The 11,882-nt window shown below is 41.7% G+C and overlaps 1 long non-coding RNA gene across 1 annotated transcript in view; it reads left to right on the top strand.

Moving 5' to 3' along the window:
- The first annotated feature begins 5,767 nt into the window (after positions 1-5,767).
- The window catches only part of LOC308068102, a 56,440-nt gene continuing 50,325 nt past the window's right edge, over positions 5,768-11,882 (top strand). Inside the window, exons 1-2 of the long non-coding RNA XR_013929858.1 lie at positions 5,768-5,894; positions 7,539-9,155. This is a non-coding gene — a long non-coding RNA (uncharacterized lncRNA). The remainder of the gene's footprint in view (positions 5,895-7,538; positions 9,156-11,882) is intronic.

Genomic DNA, 11,882 nt, shown 5'->3' with positions numbered 1-11,882 from the left:
GTTTCCCAACCTGGTGTATGTGACCATGCTGTGACTCTTAAGTCTTTTGCTACAGTGGTTTGCTGCTTTATAGAAGATTATTCTTAGAAGAAGCAGACGGGCAAGGGCTTTTTCTGAGTGCTAGAACTCTGCCAGTTCTGTCTGTCCTTCTCCAGATTATTTTTTTTTCTTCAGTTGGAACTAGCATCCTATTTTTCTGACTAATACAGAGAGCAAAAAATGATTTGTCCTCCTAATAGCTTCAACAGTATGCTTGAAACAGAGGCCAACATATTAGGAACCTGATGCGCTACCTGCGAAACAGTGAATTCGTCAGCTATTTTGCTCTGTTTAATTGCTGGGAAAAGTTGGTGGGAACTTGTCACCAATCTAGGGCCTGGGTGCTTGTGTGACTGTCCAGGCTTAAGGGCTGAGTGTTATTTCCTGGTACTGCAACTGGGAATGCATCATTTTTGTGTGATGGGCAATACTTTCAAATACTGTGTGAGTATAATTTTCAAAGCTGTCTGTGTGACTTCAGAACCCAGGTTCTATTTTTAGATGTAATTTGCGTGCCTGGAGGTATACCTACAAAAGGACCTGGGCCTCTTTTGTACCTATCCCCAAAATGCAGATCCTCAGCACTCCTGCCATAATGCTGCTGAGCTGCGGTAGCACTGATGGCTTCTGTTTACTCCAAATGAATTCTCCAATAAGCATCTGTTTCTAGACATGTAGCTAGGGTCTCTTTTATGCCTAAGCCCTGCTAAGATGTTCCTTGGCCTCCTTGTTCTGCGGAGGCTGATGTGACAGTGTCTTCAGAGCAATTTCTTCTCATGTGGGGCGTGGGCAGAGTAGGATGGCAACTGAGGAGGAGGTGTTGGCGTTTCTATTTCCAATAGCACAGCACTCATCTGAGTGCATGAGAGGTCAGTGTTCGGATTTCAAGACACTTTAGGGGACTTGAAATACCAATCCCATCTGAGTTATTCTGGAGGACTCTGCTTCTCCTGAGCAGAACTGTGCAGGAGGCTTCAGTGTGCCGGGCAGGGAGGGGACAAGCTGGTGGCTTGGTGGTTAGGCTGCCTCTGCAAGGAGAAGGAAAACTGATTAGAAGACAGTCCTCTGCGTGGAGAGAAGCTTCCCTGCTTTGGGCTGTGGTTGAGGAGAAGGGTTTCTTCTCCTCTCTGTTCCTGTCCTGCTGGTGCACTCTGCTCTCAGGTTCATTCGCTCTGGTTCTGGATGCCCGTGTCCGTGGCTGGGTGTCTGCAGTGGAAGGGGTTGCTGTTTGCTGTCCCTCCTGCTCAGGGCTGACTCACTTCCTGCCTTCGTAAGCCTTTGAAACCTTCCTGTTTGCTTTAACTTCTGACTACAAAGCACCTAGTGGAGCTATCTGTGAAGCTTGTTACGGAAACTGCGCTGTGCTGCGTGATACTGCTTTGGATCATTTCACAAAAGCTGGATGACGGAGCAGCAAGATTTTTTTTTTTTTTTTTTTACCTGTTGAAATGGTGCATTCGCCTTAGCGAGAGTCCTTTACCACAAGCACAGGGTGCACGCAAGCCCAGGGCTTATCAGAGGCAGCAGTGAGGCACAGAGGTGCTGCAGGCCAGGGCTGAGGTGCGGCGGCAGGTCTGTGGGTGCACAGTAGTTTGGGGTCTGACTGCGTTGTGCCAGCTCTCATAGTCTTGCTTTCATGGGTGTTAAAGCCCTTCACAGCAAAATAATCAAGAGAATTATAAACCTGTATGGGATAGCTGGCACGGTTTTAAGGCAGTAGGACAGATGATCTGGCTGTTGTGAGGGTCACTGAGCAAAGCTGCAGGGGTTGCAGGCTGTTCTGGTAACATTCAAGCTCTCTGTGCAACTATGGAGCAAAAGTTTTTCTTTAGGGTAAGAAATATGTGCATGTACATGCACTCACATACACGAACAGGCTCTGGGGAGAAGTTTAATGCCTCTGTATGAATCTCTGCAGGCATTTTGTACTGGGAATGGTTCCCAGTGTAGAAAAAACATGTCACGGAGGGGTAGCTGCAGCTCTCCTGTGTTGGCATGTTCCTCCCCATTTTGTGAGCCCTGTCCATGAGCAGAGTGCTGTGGCTTCTGGAGGCTGGTCAGGTCATCAGGAGCACACGCAAGTGCTGTTACTACCATCCCCTGTCTACTCTGCTACCCAAGCATGCCTGGCATGGCTCTTCACTGCTGGTGCAAGAGGTGGGAGCACAGTGTCCTAGTTTGTAGGCCCATTACAGTGCAAAATAAGAAGCGGTTCATCAAATCCTACTTGGCTTGTGATATGACTGTAGCCTTTGTAAATGTGCCAAGTCATCTATGAAAGGGGCGTGATTTAATAATTGCCTAGGCTTCTCTGTCAGCCCAATCTCTTTTGGATCAGTTGTATTGGGTATTAAAGCAATGAGACAGAAATCAGTGGGAGAGCTCATAAAATTTGTAAGTCAGTTCAGCTTAAAGAAACCTGACTAGATGCACAAAAGTAAAAAAAAAAATAAAAATCTTTGTATAAGGCTCTACATTGTAGAAAAAGATCTACAGAACTTATCTCTCAAGGGAAGCCAAATGAAAGTTTGCTCTTAACAGTTTTGAGGGACAAATTGCAGTTTCTTCGAAAGTCATGTGGATTTTGCTGTAGTTTTCAATGGGACTGAGCTCCAGCTCCTCTTGGAATTTGTAACTCATGTTATTATCTCACTGTCTGTCACAAAGAAAGATTATAAGCAGGGACAGAAGATTTATGAAATCATGCAAGAAGTGACTATATGTGTACTGTGTTTTTCTGATGGCTATATTTTTGTGAAGGATATTTTATATACAAGCCCTGATTTATCTCCTATGGCTGCATATTTTATACTGCTGTAAAAATTTTAACTAGCTTGGGAGAGATCTTCCCTTCTGGGCGGACCTTCCTCCCCAGTGAAAGAAGGAAGTCAGCCCTTTATATTTATACAGAACACAGTGAACAGCAATAAATAAAGCAGAGAAGCTGGAACTACCTGGTGGTGATGATAACAGCACCTAGACTGTGATTTAATGCCTTTAGAAAGCACTGCATGGCCACGCGTTGTGTTCCTGATAGTGCTGCACTCAGGGCTGTAGTGCGATCTCGTTTGGCCTAACATAATATTACCTCGAGAAATTCCAGCCACTGAATTAGGGTAAGATCTAGACTTCCTGTCAAAACCCAAATTCAGTTGGTCAAAACTTTCCAGATGAGATGCTGAGACGATAATAACCATCCTGACTGATGTCAGCTGTCAAGAGCAGTGCACACTATTGTCTGTCTCTTCCCTAATCTGTCTCTGTGTACAAGCTTTCTGCACCACCCCCACCACCCCCACCCCCCCCAAGTCTTTCCTTTTGTTTCACAAAGCAAAGTGGAGAACGTGTCCTGTCATCTTGCTTTTCTAAAGGCCTGTGTAAATGATCAGGCTTTACTGGTGTTTTTTCTGCTTTTGCTTGGAAGATGTGGACTGAGGAATAAGATTCTCTTGCCATGGGACTCAGGTTGTGTTTAGCTACTTTCTGCTTTAGCTTATCCAGCTGTGACACATGCACATAATGAAACCTACCTTTTGGGACCCAGGAAACTTGAATAATCTTTACTTAAAGAGCCAGCAAGGATGTATTGGTCAGCAGGGAACACATTAATTTAGTTGTCTTTTACAAAGAGGTTTTTAGACCTGAGGCTAGGGCAAGGATGCATTTTGAAAGTTGTACCAGTGAGCACTGCAAATGCAGCTGAATCCCACCCTCAAATATCACAGTCTCTCTCTTCCTGTGCAATGACTCATGCAAATACATTTAAGCATCCTTATCAATAAGTCCCACAAGGGCCTTTGCTTCTCCGTGCCCAAACTTGGACCAGGGCAGCACCTGGTATTTTATTAGCCAACACCAGATCTCTCATGCTGCTGAAAAGCAAAATCTCAGTTCCAGATGCTTTAAGAACTTTAGGATTATTTCCCATCTGGGTTTGGACTCGGCGTCAATGGATCTGCCTTCCAATGTTAATTACTGTTGTTGTTACATATTTTAACATGGGTATTAAAATGAGTGGGTTTGTGTTTGAAACCTCTGCTCTTGTGAAATAGATGTTATGTATTAGCCTAGTTGGAGATCTGTAAACCAGATCTTGGGATGAAACAAAAGATGGTATGTACTTTTGCCCTGAGTATGGACAACCTGAGCCTTTGTACTGACTCGGAGGAATGTGGTTATTAACAATAAATTTTATTGATTTTTTCACTTCTCTAAAGTAGCTGGCCCATACATGAGCTTGTTTTTGTGGTAAACCTTAGGGTGAGTGCAGCAGAAAACATCAGAGCTCTCATCAAAAGCATTTGATATGTTTTATGCTCTGGGAGCGGAAGGTGGATCAAGCCCTGACTGCCTGCAGACTGGCAATACCTGGGAAAATGTTCCTAGTTGCGTCCAGGCTCATAGATGGAGTGAGTTTCTCCAAGGTCTGCAGAAGTTGTGTGTGAAGGAGAACCTCCTGGAGTGTATCCTAGAAAAGCTCCCTGGCCTGACGGAGGTGACTGGCGGAGTGGGAGTGATTGCCTGTGAGCGAGTCCCGGTTCAGTACCCATCTGAACTGGAAAATGTTGGGGATTCAGATTGCGGTGGTGGAGGTTTACTCTTCCAGGGCTAAATGCACAGATCAAAGTGCAAAGCCTGCTGTTAGCCTGCAATGAGCAGCTGCGAAATGGGTTTGGAAACATCTGTCTAATGCCCAGTAAACAAGTGTCTACGCTGAACAAAACAAGGATTGCCACGCTTGCCAGCTTTGCCGCGAAGCCTGCAGGGCGAGTGGGCACCAGAGTCTCAAGCAATCCCTCCCTCTCAGAAACAATCTGCCTCAAGTCAATCGTGAACAACGTCGGGATGGAGTAAGCCATCTGTGCTGTTGCTTCTGCTGCGGTATTTGTTTGTGGATAAATAAAGGCATTTAATTAACCAGGCATATAATTCCACCTCTTTTTAATAAGCTCGAATTACACGCACTGAGCATCTTGATACAGGTATGGAAGAGTAGATTTGTTTATGCCAGTTTTTAAACATCAGCCACATTATTTCGGATGCCAGCGATGTCAGACTACAAGTCTCATCTCTTCTCCATGAGGGTCTTGCTTTTTATTTAGAATTTAAAACCGTATTCAAATGAGGTTTTGACCGAAACTGAATCACTATGTACTTGAAAGCTAAAGAGTTTATCAGGCATCTGATAATGTTTTCAGGATTTCCCCAGATTAGACCGCGGAGTGTACAGACAGGAAGCTGAAGTACTGAGCGCCTGACCAGAGCTTCCTCCTGCACAGGCGTGGGGGTTTCTCTGCCTTGAGTCTTTAGCTCTACATGCATGCTCTGAACCTTGAAATCTCCAGGATAAAAAGCACCCAAATCTCCCAGTTGGGTCCTCCAAGCGAGGTGAATGGAGCGCTTCATTTAAGCCCCACTTGCAAGGTCAGCAAAACAGTTCTCACCTCTCCCTGCTGCTGCGTTACCTCCCTGGCTCCTTATCAGCCAGGGAATCGGAAAGGGACTTTCCAGAGCTATAAACATGTGAGCTGAATAGATGGAATGAACCCGTATGCAAATGGGTTTTGATTCCCTTCCCTTTATAAAGTTAAAATATTTTTGAGAGAGAAACAGACCCTCCAGAATGTGGGTGTCTGAGATTGTTACCTTGGACTGGCTGTGTCTCTCCCTGCTGTCTGTCTCTGTCTGCCTTTTTTGCCCGTCTGTCTTTCCACTGTAGAGAACAAAGCGGAGTCATGTAAAACAGAAAATGAGAAATGCAAACCTGTGGTGATTGAAGAGGAGGAAGGAAAATGAAAGAGAAAAAGCTGAAGAGTGGGAAAAAGATAAAATAAAATGAATTTGGGGATTCCACTGTGAGTAAGAGCTGAAAAAAAAGTAAGCTGATTTATTACATGCTTATCTTCTGTCTGAGAGCCAGTATGCTTTGTAGACATGAAAGGTAAATCGCACATTAAAGATTGAACCAAAATGCCAAATTCTTCTTCAGTTTCTCCAGCTTTAAACCAGAGTAATGCTGTCAGCTTTGATGGATTTACATTTTGAAAACAGCAGCAGAATCAAGATCAAGTGTTTGAAGTAATTTTGAGTTGTAGTTATGTTAAAGTGATGAGAAATTTAGAATGACTTTTAAATACTGTTGTGTCAGGAAATCTGCGCGTTTTCTAATGCTTCTCTTCACTCTGCAAGAATTTTTTGCTATTGTCATTCCAGCACCGTTGTGACTTTATTCTGAATCCAACGGCGATTCAGAAACAAGGGGTGGTGGTAACATTATGTGCATTAATATTTTCCTTGCATTATGATTTATGTATTTTTTTTCTTTTAAATCTGTATCTTAACCCACTTAAGTAGTTATTTAAACAGGGAGAGGATGTGAGTTAATGGATGTATTTTTTTTTTTCTCTCTCTCCATCAAAAGCCACTGATTTTGAAAGTACAATGCGTGATAGCAGCCGAGGGGTTTGAGTGGCTGTACTTGTTTCTCTTTCACATTGATGCTTTACTTTTTTGAAGATGGTTTATTTATTTTTTTCCTCTATGTGTTCTGAGCTTATCTAGGCATCGAAAGCTTTTTTTTTTTTCCCCTCACTATGGAAAAAAGGGATGGAGGAAGCGCCACGGTTTTCTTTGGTAGAAGTTCCAACAAATTCCCGGTTGTGTTGGAAAGGTGCAGAGACAGGTTTCTGGAGTCTGCAGGATAAGGCAGCTCCCATCCTTCCATCTATTAGCCTGATTAGAGACAGGCAGTTGTTCTTTTCTTTTTCTGACTAGTTTGCTTGCTGAAAAACAGTTTTGAATCAACTGAAATTTATAAAGCTCAACTGAGTGCAGCAAATAGTATCAGGTAAATAATAAAACATAAAGATATTTTAACATTTTCAGAATTAAACCTCATTTTTTTCTATAAAAATACTGTTCTCATTTTCTTAATCGCTTTCATTCAGTAATAGTAGTAGTAGCAAAAAAGAAATAAAATTTTTTGTTTCATTTTTCAATGTGTTTTGTCTTCAGAAAATAATGAAAAAACCAAAAAAACCCAAAACATTCCGGGTTCAGACAAGTAACATTTTTCTTTTACCTCATTTTACTTCTTTTTTTGGCTAGTGGATGAAAAAATTGCTAATAGCCATAGCTTTGGTGCAGACCATTATCGAGACCAGGTATGTTTTATGGTCATCAGGGAGAATGCTGAGATTTTATTTTCTGTGGGAAATAGAAAAGAAGATTTTGATGATAAAAATGTATACTTTTATGTCTTTTTGTTGGTCAAAATACATTATCCTTCTTTTCTCATAATTAAAAAAAGAAGGGAAAAAACTCAGTCTTCGTTACTGAAATAGGTTTTATGTGGATTTTTTGAACCAGTTTCCTAGTTTCTTGAGCAAGTAGCTGAAGCTACTCTCCTGCAGCTTTTCAAGTATCCGTATGCCATCTCAATTTGCTTTGGGGACGGGGCTTCATGGGTGCTTAAAACAGTTTTATTGTTGGGTTAGCAGGACCTGGAGCCCCTGGAGGGAGCAGGACTTTGAGGATTGCTGTGATGGCAGGACAAAGGCCTGAACTTGCATGGGGACTCTTCTGCAAGACAGAGGTTCCAGCTCTGTCAATGACTACCTGTGACCTTGGGGGGATTCATTAAGGAGAAGCCTGAAAAAATTGATTCAAAGCTACATTTAATCCTTTAGTGGATACTGGATATCCAGGTCCGTCTTACGTTATGTCTTTCGTTAGAAGTCTGTGCATGCATCAAGGAATGTCCTCACTTTTCACTGTAATCGTTAGTTGTAGTCAGCACACTTGACTAAATATTCTTGATGTGATTATGTTGAATCTAAATAGTGCATAAATTTATTTTCTTTAAAATCAGATCCAGTGAGCTCAAGGGGAACAAGACTTAAAATCGTGACTAGAAGGCGAGTGTATCCCAGAGGAAGGCAGCGTCAGGCCCCCGCAGGCTGGCTGTGTCAGCGTTTCTCAGCCTTCTCTGATGGAGCCCCTTTGAAACAAAAATCTTGGACCGTTTCACGTGCCTGAAAAGGAGCCGTCGGTACCTGCAGGCAGTCCCTGGCAGCATCCAGAAACTGGCTCCCAACTCTGGCTGCCAGCGCTCGTGCATCGCTGCCAGCAGTGTGGGCATAGATGTGCATTTTTTATCTTCTAAAGGAGATTGTTCATGAACCAGTTCCTGGTGTCTGACAGCAGTGGTCCACAGCCCACAAGCAGTGGTCCACAGCCCACAGGCTGGGGAGCTGCCCAGATAGCCTGCAGGGGTTAGGGTGCCTTAACTGGGTCACAGTTCATTCCTCCCAGACTATTTTATTAACTGTCGTATACTTTTGTCTGAATTAACTGTGGCAGTTTTCCACAGTACTGGAGCTGTTTCATTATTCCAATATCACACCGGTTTATTTCAGCAAATGGATATTGAAACAAACCATGTATGTATAGAAAGTTTTTGTTTTTCATAGACTACTTTATTTTCAATAACTACAGCATAGTTACAATATAAGTACAGTAATCTTCTGTATTTCCAGTATCTATATATTGAGCCTATTTGAAGAAAAAAAAAAATATCTCTAGCTTCTAATGAATTTACTAACATTACAGTTACTTATTACAGTGTGCTTTTCCAAATAAACTCCTTGCTGGGTGATGGTCACTATCCTTTTTTAAATAACGGGAGGGCTACAAAAAGGTGATTAATTGATGTTTGCCTGTTAGTTTTTTAACTGCTTATGCAGAGCCTAATCATTTTGGGTTAGTAATATATAGTATAGTAGTTATGAGTGACAAGTAATGTAAATATCTGTGGACTTTCAGCAGTTGAAACATCACCAGTTCTTTTGAATTACTAAAAATGTGGAAATTGGAAGGGAACAAGAAATGGCTGTCTATTCTCCTGTAGCTACTTTCCCCCCCTCTTATGTTTTTAGGTGTTTAGATCACATCTGAAACATGGATTGACCAGTCGTTTTGAGCTCACTCTGTTCCACCACCGTTTATCAGGAGCTGGTTCAGATGAACAGTTCATCCTGCCACCCTGCCTGCCCTTTCACAGGCCTGGAGACAGCATGGGTGTCACCTCCAGCATCTGCCGTGGGTACGGCGATCAGGTATCCTGACCAAGGGAGGGAATATTTCTGGGTCTGGAGGCAGCTCCATATACAAAGAGGTAGACATTTTCCTTCATCCTCATTATTAGTCAGCCGGTATGGAACTTCTTGTTTGTTTAGAGTAAAAATGTATTGCTAAATCACAAAGAACAGATAGAGATGGAGTTTCACAGAGTTGCAAGGGCTTTTAACTTCTCAGTTCTCATTACCCTTATTAGCATGCTGAAAATTGCCTTTCCAGCTATCCCTCCTGTTTCTTACATCTGGGCACTGTTAATACAGTTGTGTGAATGGAATGAGCAAAATATGTGGTTTAGACTGTTTATGTTCCTCTACACTGTGTTTCATCCTGTCATCTGAGAACATACATAAAAAAAATATAAAATTATGGATCCTATAAGTATTTGTATTTTTCAATACAAAAATTTTGCTGAAATTGTTTCCAGGGCTGTGACCTATTACAGCTTACTGTGAGTATAACTGCAGCTACACTATATTGTAACTATACTGTAAGTATATGCTACATATGCGATAGAGATTACTAAAAATAATACTTAGTATTAAAGTCTTTATTATTATTGCTGATGACCAGAACTTTTTAAAAATATGAAATAACATTTTCATTGGGTACTTTTCCATATTACTGTTTTAACCAGATGTAATATATATAGATGGTTGACTAGGTGTAAATGTATGTTTTTCTTAGTGATTTATGCATATTTTTCTTTAAATTAGTAAAAATTGCAAAAAACATCAGTAAGTTTTAGGTCAACAAATGAAATGGAATATGCAATCATTTTTATCTTTCTTGAAGGAAAATGGTCTGTTGCACAAAGTACTGTGTTGTTGGAAAATGTGATTAAAATGGAGACAACAGAATTGAACCTCCAGATAAGCAGAGTGGAATAATTCTACAGGAGAGGAAATTAAATGTTTGTTGTTCGTGACATAGACATTGGCAGTAGAACTATAAATACCGTTTGAAATTAAAAATGCATCCAGGAAATAACTGGGAGTTTCAGAAAGCATATTGGGAACAAATGCACTTGCTTCTGCCAAGCCCAGAATATGTGCTTGAGCTAATACTGATTCATCATGAGATCTATTTTTTTTTTTTTAACAAAAACTAGTCAAGTTTTCTTAAAAAAACTTTTGGGTTTGGTGGTTTTCTTTTTTTTTTTTTTTTGGGTGGGGGGAAAATGAAAGTGTCTGTGTAGTTGCTGGGCTGGAAGCATTATGGGCCTGATGCACTTGTCATCTTGAAGGGTTCAGGAGAAGGAATACCTACAGGCAGTTCCTCATCTGACATTGCCGATGGTCTTCACTGATGTGGTGAGAACCTGGGGTGTAATCCTGAAGTAGGGTTTGCTTAGCACCGATATATCTGTGTCTGAGGTGAACTGTTTGATACTGGTAAACTTTAGCTAAGGAACAAAGCTTAGGTGTGTCAGGGAAGAAATACGAGTTACTCTGGAGAGCAAGGGAGGCTGCCAGCATGGGGATGCTTCCTCTGGGGGAAAGTTCAAGAAATGCAGGAAAGAGGGAAAGTCAAAGAAATGGGGAATTTTTAAATGGAGAAGACCTAAAAGGCCGGGTAAGGGTCTTAAAGGTTGATGGTCTATGTTTTAAATGTTGAGATGGGGTTCATCACGCCGAGCAGAAGTTTCTCACTGCCCAGTGCCCTTACCAGCAAACAGGCAGGTGAGTGTGAGGCCGATGTGCAGCTGCACCTGGCGGTGGTGTCCCAGGGGATGAATGAGATCTGCCCAGCAAACGAAGTACCCCGCTGCTCTGCAGAGCACGCAGCCCACCGCCCCGCTACTGAAACCCTCCGCTCTCACACCCTGCAACACAGCCGGCCAGTTTTAACCTGAAAGCTTCTGCTGAGCTTGAGTGTATGACTGCCTCTGGTGTCGCTGTGGTCCTTTTCTGGCTGCAAGTTTTCCTTTCTTTTTTAATCTCAAGATCCTAGAATGACTTCATCTTCCATTTTGCCCTCTTGTTTCAAGTAACCAGATGTCATTTTGGCTGTGAGATATGTATTTTTCCACTAGCTGTGGGGAAAATGTATTTAACTAAATAAGGGTGAAGAAGATACATTATGCTCCTAGTGAAATGTGACCATATTCATATTTTATTTCAAGTTCCCCATCGGTGCTAGTTAATTACCACCCATGATGAGCTCATTTGAATAGTATCTGGATTTCATGTGAAGCTGCAGTAGATCATTGACTGGTTAAGAAGCATTAAAATCTCACTGTTCGGCTGTATGTTCAGACAAATGTAGATGCTGTATTAAAAAGAAAGGTGGTAATGGCAACACAGAGAATAAAAGTAGGGGACGATAAGGAAAATGGAGAGAATTTACACATTCCATTAACTTGATGGCTTTAAGATCTTTATGTTCTTTTCCTGTTAAAACATATTTAATTCAAAAGCAAACTTATGGAAGAATAGTCTTCAGGCACTTAACATTACTTAATCACTCTGAAAAGGTTTGCCTTTTGGTGTAGCAGTAAAACTTTATATGATGATTGCCTATTAAGTATCTGTCCTGTAGGAATAGTTAATTCCTCCAAGCTATGAGGTGCTAAGTGACCTTGCTGGAATAGGAAAAAATAATGTTTTTTCAAAAAGTAGATTTATGGCCTGTTGAAAAGACTCACCTCCTCACTGCTCTTGCAAAGGCAGAACAATGTAATTTTATGGGCTATCTTCTTGTTTGCA

Source organism: Falco punctatus (genome assembly GCF_963210335.1).
Source record: "Falco punctatus genome assembly, chromosome: 8".
NCBI classification, from domain to species: domain Eukaryota; kingdom Metazoa; phylum Chordata; class Aves; order Falconiformes; family Falconidae; genus Falco; species Falco punctatus.
Note: the sequence above shows the minus strand (reverse complement) of the source record. Positions and strands in the feature narration are given on the sequence as shown.